This window comes from Hypanus sabinus, chromosome 27, assembly GCF_030144855.1.
Source record: "Hypanus sabinus isolate sHypSab1 chromosome 27, sHypSab1.hap1, whole genome shotgun sequence".
NCBI classification, from domain to species: Eukaryota; Metazoa; Chordata; class Chondrichthyes; order Myliobatiformes; family Dasyatidae; genus Hypanus; species Hypanus sabinus.
Window position 1 is genome coordinate 9173230 of NC_082732.1, and position 12589 is coordinate 9185818.

At 41.7% G+C, this 12589-nt stretch overlaps 1 protein-coding gene across 9 annotated transcripts in view; it reads right to left on the reverse strand.

Moving 5' to 3' along the window:
* The window catches only part of disp3 (dispatched RND transporter family member 3), a 626857-nt gene that overhangs the window by 387860 nt on the left and 226408 nt on the right, over positions 1 to 12589 (reverse strand). The gene's annotated exons all lie outside the window — the stretch shown is intronic.

Genomic DNA, 12589 nt, shown 5'->3' on the forward strand with positions numbered 1-12589 from the left:
TTAAGCAGCACTTTACAGGAGAAAAAAATGTGAAAGATTTGGAGAGGAAACTTTTTGGCCGACGAAGACGAGGCAGTCAACAAAACAATGAAAATCAGGGGGACACATGTGAGCATACCTGCAGGAGTTCGGAGACCAGAGAAAGCTACAGATAAGGAAGAAAAAGGGATCTTAAGCCGAGAATTTGAAACAGAGGAGTGACCAAAATCAGTATTTGTAGTTGGTTTATTATTGTCACATGTACTGAGATACAGTGAATAGCCTTGTTTAGCATGCCACCCAGACAGATCATTCCATACATAAGTACATTGAAGTAATAATGAGGAATACAGAACACAGATTAATGTTACAGTCCTGCTACAGTGGAAAGTGCAATGTGAGTAGATAAATAGATTATCACAGGTTGGCTAGCACTATGATAGGAGGTGGCATCCGTCGGTCTTGAGAGACAATGGATCTGCACCTGGAGTTTCCAGGGCACAGGCCTGGGAAGGGTTGTATGGGAGACTGGTAGATGCCCAAGCTGCAGGCCTTCCCCTCTCCACGCCAACAATGTTGTCCAAGGGAAGGACACCGGGACCCATGCAGCTTGGCACTGGTGACGTCGCAGAGCGATGTGTTGTTAAGTGCCTTGCTCAAGGACACAAACACGCTGCCTCAGCTGAGGCTCGAACCAGTGACCTTCAGGTTACTAGTCTGATGCCTTGCCCACTAGGCCATGTGCCAACACAGCACTATGATAATGAATGAACAAAAGGATTTGTTATGATTAGGGAATGGATAGCAGAAATTTGTATGAGTTACTTTCTGTAACACAGTATTTCCCAACCTTTTTTAGCCCAACATCCCACGAAAACATTTTAATATTTGCCAACACCCTCCCCAAAAGCACCTTCTTGCCAACTGCACCCGCATAGTCTAAAAATGTCTACCATATGCTAAGATGAGAAAAATGATTTGCTTTAAATTTTTATTTGTCTTTAAACCTACAAACGTTTGTAGCTTAGACAGTGCCTGTTCGCTGTACAGCAGCTTTGATAGCAATGTGATCCTTGAGCTGGATGATTTTTAACAAGAATTGAAGTATCTGGTTCGATCTGTGACAGCAAAAGCATCAAGACACCACTTGTAACAATGTCCAAGAGGTTTCTAATTTTTCATGAGTCTGTGGTTCACTGCACTGAAGCCTTTTTCAACACGGTAGGAAGATGGAAATGCAATGAAGAGCAGTTTGGCTCTTTTAAAGACCAGGACTCTTTGTAATGACAGTGCAGCCACATTCCACAAATATCAACGATCTTGAAAAGTGGTTTTGTTTTATCATTCTGAATTTCAATAATTTCATCTTGCAAGCTCTCTTCCTGTTCTTCAATCTTGCAAAGACATGGATTAATTACCCTGTCCAGAACTTCAGATCATTCAAGTTCTTGAATCGATTCTGGAAATCCTTCTTCAGTGACTGCAGGTGTAAGCAATACTCTTACAAATCACCATCTTTGAAAGAGAGGGCAATACTTTCAATGCGGGGAAACTGAGACTAGTCTTCTCCCAATATTTTGCAATATTCGGATAAAAGTGGACACTGCACTTTTTGCCTGGATTAAATTGAAATTCAAACCCTGTAATTTCATATTTAGAATGTTCATTTTGTCATACAGATTGACTAGGTATGCCACATCTCTGTGTAGAAGTTCAATTTTGTTTCTCAAGCTCTTGTCAACTTTGATGAAAAATTCAGCCAGTGTCAAAAAGATCAAAGAAACATTTTGAGCAATAGCCTTTTGACAGCCAATGCACTTCAGTGTGACGAAGAAAGCATTCAAGCTCTTCACTTTTATCTTGGCATAACGGGCGAAATATTCTGCTGTTTAATGGATGAGCTTTAATTTTGTTGATAGCAGATATTACAATAGTTATGCTTGAAAAAAATGTGTTGGCTGAGATTTTTGGCTGTAAGATGTTGACAATGAATTACACAATAGATTGCACAAAGACGTGGAACTTCTTTTTCATAAATGCTACTGAACGAGCATAGTGACCTGTCATATATGGTGCACCATCTATTGCACAAGAAATCATGCTCCTGATTGAATACCTTTATCCTTAATATACATTTTGAGGTGGTCATAGACTGATTCTCAGTTGATATTTGTTAACTTTTTACAAAGGGAATTTCTTCATAAACTTATCCATTTTTGATAAACCATACATATGCCATTAGCAATGCCTCATTGTCTCACACAGTTGATTCATCCAGTTGTATCCCAAATTTAGTTTTTTGTAGCTTTGTGCATAGTTGATACTCAATGCCTTCACTCATTTCATCAATATGATGAGCTACAGAATTATTACTCAGAGGAATTGATTTTAAAATACTGGTATCCAGTTTGAGAACAGTGGTGAGCACTTCTGATACAGCAGGCATTATTAATCTTTCACCAATTGTATGAGACTTTCCACACTTCGCTATCATTTTGGAAATGTCAAAGGAAGTAATAAGACCACTATCAACGTCATTTTCAGCTTTCTTGGCAAATGGCTCGAGTGTGCAATGCTTTTCAAGTGCTTCCTTCATCTTCTGGAACTGAGTAATACCATGAGAAGCGTTTTCAGGGTGTCTTTTACAGAAGAGTTCCTGTAACCTTGATGGTTTCATGGCTTCGTTAGACAGCTCAGTATGACAAATAAAACACATGGGGCATCACTGATCTGACAGGAACAGAATAAAACCATACTCCAAGTATGTAAGATGGTATTGAAGCACTTTCTGTAGTTTCTGTTTCTTAGCAGATTAGAATTCAAGGCTTCACTGCCTTCAGATTCAGAGATTGCACCGTACATAGTTGTCCCTCATTAACAGGGCTAAATTAAAATAAAAAAATAACACAAACTGGGAATGCCTATCAGATGTTGATGATGGTAGTGAGTTGACATGGATGGAATGATGGGAGTGACAGGCAAAGTAATGGCGAGGAGAAGATGTAGACGATACCAACAGCAAAACATACGTTGACAAGGATTCAGATTGGAATCTGAATGGTGGTCAGGATGAGCTGGTGTTCAATAAGCCACCTTTATACTTTTCCAGCTAGCACAATTAATCAATATGTAAAGGCTCATAATCCCCAAAGGTAGTTTTTGACTGAACATATGAAGCAGAGGTTGCTTTGAACACCCCAATCCTTGGGTTGGCAGGTTCACTGCTTGGCTCAATTGCACTATTTGGCTCCGGCCAGCAATATATCATTGTGCAACCTGTTTTCCATAGATCTCTACATAAAGTTGAGAGAGTGTACTTGTCTTACCAGCTGTTAAATTGAAGAACTCGTTCCGTGCCCTGTGTCAAGAAGAAATGTTGGGCACCCTGGTTGCTAATTTATGCATCCCCAATAATGTCCGCTTGGTTAGTAAGGATTGTTGTGTTTCAGACATCTTGTGACGGCCAGAACTCACCACCTGCAGAGCTACGCTTCTTTCTGTGTTCCAGTGCTTCATCATTGTTTCTGGAAGCACCCAATTTTTTTAATAGTCGATCAGCTCTCGTGCCTCAAGTCAGGGTATCACATGCCACATTGCCCCCCTGCAATATTCTTGAATGCACCCTGATTACTTCTATTTCCCCTAATCCCCCTTAGGACACATAACTACCCACGTTGGGAATCACGGTTGTAGCACAATAAGTCCAACATAAGCACAACAAATTCAGTTCTATCAGCCCCTCATCCCTTAATTGCCTTTATACTCAAAAATCCATCAGTCATTATTTTGAACAAACTTGACTAAACTCCTGCAACCCTCTGGCAGAGACAATTCCAAAGACTCACCAACCTCTTAGCAAAGGATTTTTTTCCTTAACTCAGAGCTACTCCTTAGTCTAAAACTGTGATAACAATTCCTGCTGAAGGAAACATCCTCCCCATATAAGCCTCAGACAGATTTCCTGAATTTCATTGCCATCACATCTCTTCCTTATAAATTTTGAAGTACTTATTTTGTCTTGTTATCCTCACTTCATTCCCCATGTTCCTTCTTGTTCACTAGTTCTCATGCAGGACCTCATTGAAAGCCTTTCATTAGCTCCACCTCATCTATTACGATATTCTTATCATCAGAGAACAATAAATAGTTCAGATATGAATTCACTTTCATTAACTGATACTAATGTTGTTCAGTTTACTATTGATTTCTTTCTAGGTGTTCCATCATTACTTCCATCACAAGAGCTGCAACGTCTTTTATTCTACCAATGTTAGACTATTAGTTTGGTTATTCCAGTTTTCTTTTTCTCCACGTCCTTCCAAATGTGGGCTCATAGTAAACAAAGTTCAAGTACACAATAAGTTTTATTATCAGAGTACATATGTGTAACCACGTACAAACCAGAGATTCATTTTCCTGCAGGTATACTCAGCAAATCTATATAGTAGTAGTTATAACAGGATCAATGAAAGACTAACCAGAGTGCAGAAGATAAACTGTGCAAATGCAAATATAAAAAACTGCGGTAAGTAACAAGAACATAAAGTAACAAGATAGAGTCCCTGAAGTGAGATCATTGGTTGTGAGAACAACTCAATGGATGGGCAAATGAGTGTGGTTATCCCCTTTTTTTCAAGAGCCTGATGGTTGTGGGGTGGTAACTGTTCTTGAACTGGTGGTGCATGTCCTGAGGCTCTTGTACCTTCTACCTGATGGCAGCAGAGAGAAAAGTGTATAAGCATACATAGATCTGCCCTAATATTAAATGGCAGAATAGGTTTGAGGAGCAATTTGCCTTTCTTTTCTTCCAATGATCTTGTATCGAATAATAAATCTAAAATATTGAGCTGTTAGTTAAGAAAGTACTTAAAAAAACAAGGAGGCAAATTCGTATAAACATCGTATAAACATGAAGTCAAATGAAAATATTATGCTCAATTGAATACAATGCAAGTAAATAGAAGCATATTTTTGTCAAAAAGAAAGCAACCTTACAAGACGCATGAGAAATGTAGGGGTAAACCATTGAAAATAATCCTTCAACTGGAAATAGCCTCAGGGATGGTAACAGATTAAAGGGTTTCACAGGGCTAATAAAAACTGGAAAGAATGGAGATACTTGACAGGTCAGACAGCATTTATTGGGAGAGGGACAGAGGTTTTTTAAATATTTCAGGCTAATGATATTTTTCTCTGACATTATTAAATACAACACAGGTCTTGTGCAGTGAAATGGGGAATATGTTAGATCTTCTTCATTGAAATTCACCTGCAAAAAAAGCTCCCTTTGGAAATGCATAAATCTAAATGCAAAAAGGGTTTATGTTTCATATGACATTTCAAAGGCTATGTTGAATCTGAAGACTATTTTCATCCAGTTTCCTTTTTAAACAGCACTGGCATCTTGGGAAATTTAAACTATTTTATTTGGTTTCAAGATATGAAACTCTAATACTTCATCTACAATCAGGAACTTTGCTTCAGCATTGTACCAAATCTGCATTTGACATTCATGGTAGAGAAAACTCATCTACTTACAATCTAGCTACAATACTGCACAGATTAAGGTACAGAAGTTAAATTTTCAATTCACTTAGTTTGTTAGTTGTAAAATTGGTTTGAGTTTGGAATTGGTTTGAACAGGTCTCCACCAGACACATAAAAGTGACAAATGATTTCTACTTGTCAAATTCTGTTAACCTCAATTCCATCAGCCATTGCCAGATCATGACTGCTGCCGACCCCACCCCTGGCCCTGATGGGTGTAGACACTTCTGGACCACTGACACTACCATCTGCAACAGCAGTTCCAGCCACTCAAAGTGGATCCAGAATCCAGATTCCACCACTGCCAAGGCCAGTTCCTATGACCCTGGACACTTTCAGACTGCAAACTGCATAGCCTCTAGCTGTAACTCCAGTTTGAACATTGACCACCAGCATCTCCAGGCCAAGACTTTACTCACTGCTACTGGGACCCTTTCCCCCACCACCACTCTCCAACTCTGTACCTCTCAGGCTCCACTGTCACCCCTCGAGGCCCAAGTCATCTTTCTCCTGTCCCACCTTCCCTGAATATCTCAACTTTCTTCTCTCCTCTGTCACCATCAGCTCTCTTCCCCCTCATCAACCTCTGAACCAAGCTCTAATCCTGGCTGTGTCTTCACCATTCCTTGCATCCTTCCCTTCTCTGAGGCAGAATGTTCTGTCCTTGGCAAGGGCTTCACTTCTGAGCCTTTCACCTGCACATCAGTAAGTCCCGCGCCCACCACAATGCCACACTTATTGCCTCCGTCTCCAAGCCCAATTCTTTAGCAAGGACTCCGCACTCTGCACTGATAATCCTTTCTCCCTTCTTCAACTCTCCTCTTCTTGGACAGCCCGCTCTGGTTCTCTGCTGGCTCTGGATCTTTTCATTTCAAATTGCCAATGAGACGTCAACTGTCCTTACTTCAGCACTCTTCTCTTCTCGAACCTTACCCCTTCTGAATGACTGCCCTTCACTTTCTCCCCACCAAACCCAACCTTACCATCAAACCTGCAGCCAAACAGGGTGGTAGTGCTGTGTGGTGCACTGACCTCTATATGGCTGAAGCCAGGTGGGAACTCTCAGACACCACTTCATACCTACCCCTCACAGAGGACCTGACCCAGAAATCTATCTCCAACATCATCACTGACATCATCTCTGGAGAACTCCCATCTACTGCCACCAAACTCACAGTTCCCTTAGCCTGCATTGCACTCTTCTATCTCCTACCCAAGATCCACAAATATGATACCCAGATAACAGGCCTGGGTAGGCCGATGATCTCTGCCTGTTCCTGCCCTATTGAACTCTTGTCCTCATACCTTGATTCCATTCTTTTCCCCTAGGTACAATCCCTTCCCACCTACAACCCTGACACTTCTCATGCTCTCATCCTCCTCAGTAACTTTCGATCCCCTGGCTCTGACTGGCTCTTTTTCATCATGGATGTTCAGTCCCTATACATTTCTATCACCCATCAAGAAGGCCTTAAAGCTCTCTGCTTCTTTCTCAATAAAAGAGCAACCAGCTCTCCTCCACCACCACCCTCCTCCATGTGGCAGAACTGGTTCTCACCCTCAACAACTTTTCATCCTGCTCCTCCCAATTTCTCGAGGAATAGTCATGGGCACCCATATGGTCCCCAGCTATGCCGACCTCTTCGTTGGCTATGTAGAACAGTCCATGTTCAAAGTTTTCCTTGGTAATACTTGCCAACTCTTTCCCTGCTACATTGACAAGTGCATTGGTGCTTTAGGCACCTGTGCTGATCTTGTCAATTTCATCAACTTTGCCTCTAACTTCCACCCTACCCTTAAATTCACTGGGTCCATCCCTGACATCTCCATTCTTTTTCTTAATTTCTGTCTCCATCTCTGGAGATAAACTATCGAATGACATCTTTTCTGAACCTACTGATTCCCACGGTTACTTCAACTATGCCTCTTCCCACCCTACCTCCTGTAAAAATGCAATTCCCTTTTTTCAATATCTTTGTCTCCAGGATGTGGCTTTTCATTCCAGGAAATCAGAGGTGTCCTCCTTATTTAAAGAATGAGATTTCCTTCCCTCACTCACATCTCCTCTATTTCCTGAACATCTGTGCTCACCCCATCTTCCTTAACAGCGATAGAGTTTCTCCGGTTCTTACCTACCACTCCATGATTCTCTGCATCCTTTACAACTTCTGCTGACTCCAAAGGGATCCCACTGCTAAACATATCTTTACTTCCCTACCCCTCTACGCTTTCACAGGGATCGCTCTCTCCATGAGTCCCTTGTTCACTGGTCTCTCCCCACTAATCTCCCTCCTGGCACTTATCCCTGCAAGTGGACTAAGTGCTACGCCTGCCCATTCACCTTCTCACTCACTTCCATTCAGGGCCCCAAAGTGTGACAACAATTCACCCTGCAAATTTGCTGGGGTCATCTATTCTGTCCAGCACTTCCACTGTGGCTTTCCCTACACTGGCGAGCCCCACTGTAAATTGTGGAACACATCCCCTCCATCCAGCTCACGTGGAACTTCCAGTGGCCAAACATTTTAATTCTGATTCTAATTCATGTTCTGACATGTTGGTCCACAGCCTCCCCTTGTGCCAAGATGAGGCCACTCTCAGCGTGGAGAAGCAACACCTTATACTCTGTCTAGGTCGCCTCAAACATGAATATTGATTCTTCTTCCAGTAAAAAAAATCTCGTACCACTTCTTCCTCCATTCCTCACTCTGACCTTTTACCTCTTCTCACCTGTTTATCACTTCCACATAGATCCCCTCCTCCTTTCCCCCTTTCCGATGGTCCACTCTCCTCTCCTGTCTTTCCCTCTTTTCCAGCCCTTTGTTTCCCCCTCACCTGGTTTCACCTACCACCTTTCAGCTAACCTCATTCCCCTCCCCCTACATTTTCATGCTGGCATTTCCCTCCTTCCTTTCCAGTCCTGAAGAAGGCTCTTGGATTGAAATATCAAATCTTTATTCATTTACATAGACACTGCCTGATCTGCTAAGTTCCTCAAGCATTCTGTACATATTGTTTTTGATTTCCAACATCTGTAAACTTTCTTGTGTTTATAGTTAGATATATTCCCACATTGCAAATAATAAAATAACATATCTAGTGCTTTCCCTGTATATATGATAAATAAGCTCTCCTCCAGCTTCTAGCCGGGTACAAGTATCAATTTTAACTGCCATTTGGATGACAAATGACAAACTCTGCCAACTTCATCAGGGATGATACCTAGGCACATCTAATTCAGAGGCATGTATAGCCGCATCATCCATCCTTCCTGATTGGTTAGTCCTCAACAAATCAGGTTTGCGCTGCCCCACCTTGCTTACAATCGAATTTCAGTTCTTACTTAGAATGAGACTTTCAGTTTTGTTAAAAATTTTTTCCTCTAGTTTCACTTTAATGGCTTCCATCGCTAGGCAGTCCCAAAACCCATTGACACAGCACAGTAGTTTGGTACTTTCAAAGTCAATCCTACGGCCATTGCAAATGCAATGCTCTGCTAATGCCGATCTCTCCAGATGACCCAAACGGATACACCTCCTGTGTTCCCTGATGCAGATTACCAGCATGCATCCCATCTGCCCGATATACGCTGCCCCGCAGTCACTGGGAATCCTGTTAACGCCAGCCAATCTGAGACAAAGAACCACATAAGCTACAACGTGTCTTCCCTATATTTCTATTGTTTCTGGAATGATCACCAGGATCCTTAAGAGATACCAGATTAATACCATCCACTAACCCATAAGGAAGCTCAAATCCCAGTTTATGCACAGAGGAAACCTGCATCAAGAACTACAGGATGAGTATTCATTTGGCTAACCCAGAAAAATCAGCAGGAGTAGAACGCTGTATTTGCAATGTCCATAGGATCAAATTTGGTGGCTGGTGAAGGAAACCATTGAAATAAAACAAGAGGAAAAGAATTTTAACAACGACGAAAGTCTTGCTCTAAGTAAGAACTGGAATTCAATTGTAAACAAGATGGGGCAGCAGAAACCTGATTGGTTGCAGAGTAACCGATCAGCAGGGACAGACAACAGGAGATATATAGAACATAGAATAGTACAGCACAGGCCCTTCAGCCCACAATGTTGTGCCGACCTTTAAACCCTGCCTCCCATATACCTGTCTCGTAGTCTCTTAAATTTCACTGGTGTATCTGTCTTCACCACTGACTCAGGCAGTGCATTCCACGCACCAACCACTCTCTGAGTGAAAAATCTTCCTTTAATATCCCCCTTGAACTTTCCATCCCTTACCTTAAAGCCATATCCTCTTGTATTGAGCAGTGGTGCCCTGGGGAAGGGGCGCTGGCTGTCCACTCTATTTATTCCTCTTAATATCTTGTATACCTCTATCATGTCTCCTCTCATTCTCCTTCTCTCCAAAGAGTAAAGCCCTAGCTCCCTTAATCTCTGATCATAATGCATACTCTGTAAACCAGGCAGCATTCTGGTAAATCTCCTCTGTACCCCTTCCAATGCTTCCACATCCTTCCTATACTGAGGCGACCAGAACTGGACACAGTACTCCAAGTGTGGCCTAACCAGAGTTTTATAGAGCTGCATTATTACCTTGTGATTCTTAAATGCTATCCCTCGACTTATGAAAGCTAACACCCTATAAGCTTTCTTATCTACCTGTGAGATAACTTCCAGGGCTCTGTGGATATGCACTCCCAGATCCCTCTGCTCCTCCACACTACCAAGTATCCTGCCATTTACTTTGTACTCTGCCTTGGAGTTTGTCCTTCCAAAGTGTACCACCTCACACTTCTCCGGGTTGAACTCCAACTGCCACTTCTCAGCCCACTTCTGCATCCTATCAATGTCTTTCTGCAATCTTCAACAATCCTCTACACTATCCACAACAGCACCAACCTTTGTGTAGTCTGCAAACTTGCCAACCCACACTTCTACCCCCACATCCAGGTCGTTAATAAAAATCATGAAAAGTAGAGGTCCCAGAACCGATCCTTGTGGGACACCACTAGTCACAACCCTCCAATCCGAATGTACTCAAACCATCACGACCCTCTGCTTTCTGCAGGCAAGCCAATTCTGAATCCACCTGGCCAAACTTCCCTGGATCCCATACCTTCTGACCTTCTGAATAAGCCTACTGTGTGGAACCTTGTCAAATGCCTTACTAAAATCCATGTAGATCACATCCACTGCACTACCCTCACCTATATGCCTGGTCATCTCCTCAAAGAACTCTATCAGGCTTGTTAGACATGATCTGCCCTTCACAAAGCCATGCTGACTGTCCCTGATCAGACCATAATTCTCTAAATGCCCATAGATCCTATCTCTAAGAATCTTTTCCAAGAGTTTTCCCACCACAGACGTCATTCTAGGCATCAAACGTTAGTTAACATCGAAACCTGTATCTGGCTGAATGCTTGAGGAAAGTTTACTAATGCACCAAGAATTTTAATGTGTTGATGCATCAGGCTATTGGTACCTATATGCTAATAAATCACCTGCCCTTCTCCAGACCACCTCTTGTCACTAACTTAGCTTCTGAGATGGTGATGGGGACTTTGCAAGAAGGAATAATCAAATATGGACCATGATGTGTGGCATGCATGTTCTGCATGTGACAATAAACTTAATTTGATGTGAATGTGAGAGTCTGGTGGAAATCTTTGTGATACCAGTCAAGGGACAAATATTTGTTTGGACACCAGTGACAGATCTCCAGATCATCTTCAAAATCAGCCTCTTGATAATAAAGTATTCCATTCACTTGCACCTGCTGTATATTGGGTTCATCTAAGAATTTATGGTGTTTTCTTTGGCAGCACTAGCATCGGTTTCTCTGCTCACTTCTCTGGATTGAGATTCAAAACAACAACATGCTGATACAGAAGTAAACGCAATGGGCCAGCATTAGTAACATCTACTAACTCATGGCTTTGACTTTGATTTTCTTCTAATCAGGACACTGCAAATTAGGCCTGGGAGACTGCAAAGGGTTTGATCAGTTTGAGATCTGTGAAATTAACATCAGGTGAATTCAAAGTCATGTGCAGAAAGTAAAAGTAGAAAGGAAAAGAAAGACAGGATTAACAGAAAAAACTGAGATGAAATTATATATATATTATGATTTTACAGTTCATTAGGAATTTTAAAGAAGTGGGATCTTAAAATTGTTATGACAAAGGTTGAATAGTAATAATGAATGCAAGGTGCTGGATTGTCAGCATGGGCATGGTGGACCCAAATACCTATTTTTCTGCTATATCCTTAACTCTTTGGACTAAAATAGATGGTATTTATCTCTTTATTGTATTTATCACCCACTATGCAAACACAATTCCTTCGGATCCTTCATGCATCTTCAATATTGATGCATGCAGTAAAATGTGTTTTCTGTCAAGATAATGCTATATCCTAGACAGCAGCTTCTAAACGCTTTGGAAATAAAGCTTTCTCTCCTGATACTACTGCACAACTTGCACTGTTCTTTGTACACTTCACCATCGTTCTGATAGTAAATTACAGCTCCTCTGTGTTAATTCTCCCAATAAGGAAGATACAAAAGTCTCCAACTTGAGGAGTCAATTCTAGTACACACGATGGACATTATAAATCTGTAACACGAGATTTTTGCAGATGCTAGAAATCCAGAGTAACACACACAACACAGCAGGTCAGGCAGCATTTATGGGAATGAATAAACAGCTGGTGTTTTAGCCGAGACCCTTCTTCAGAACTGGAAAGGAAGGGGGAAGGTGCCAAATAAAAAGGTGGGGGAGGGGAAGGCAAACGAGCCAAAGATGATAGATGAAGCCTGGTGGGTGGGAAAGGTAAAGGCCTGGAGAAGAAGGAATCTGATAGGAGAGTAGAGTTGACTATGGGAGAAAGGGGACATCTATTCAAAAAAAATGAGAAGGGGGAAAAATTTCCCACTACATCTAGTCTTGAACAAACAATTCAGTATTCGCTTGATCTTGCTAGTGGCTCTTATTTATGCTTGCCCCAGGAAAATGTGGGTTCAAGTGGCCCTCCTGAAATATAATTCTGAAAGTCTAAGATGACAACTTATCACACGTTAG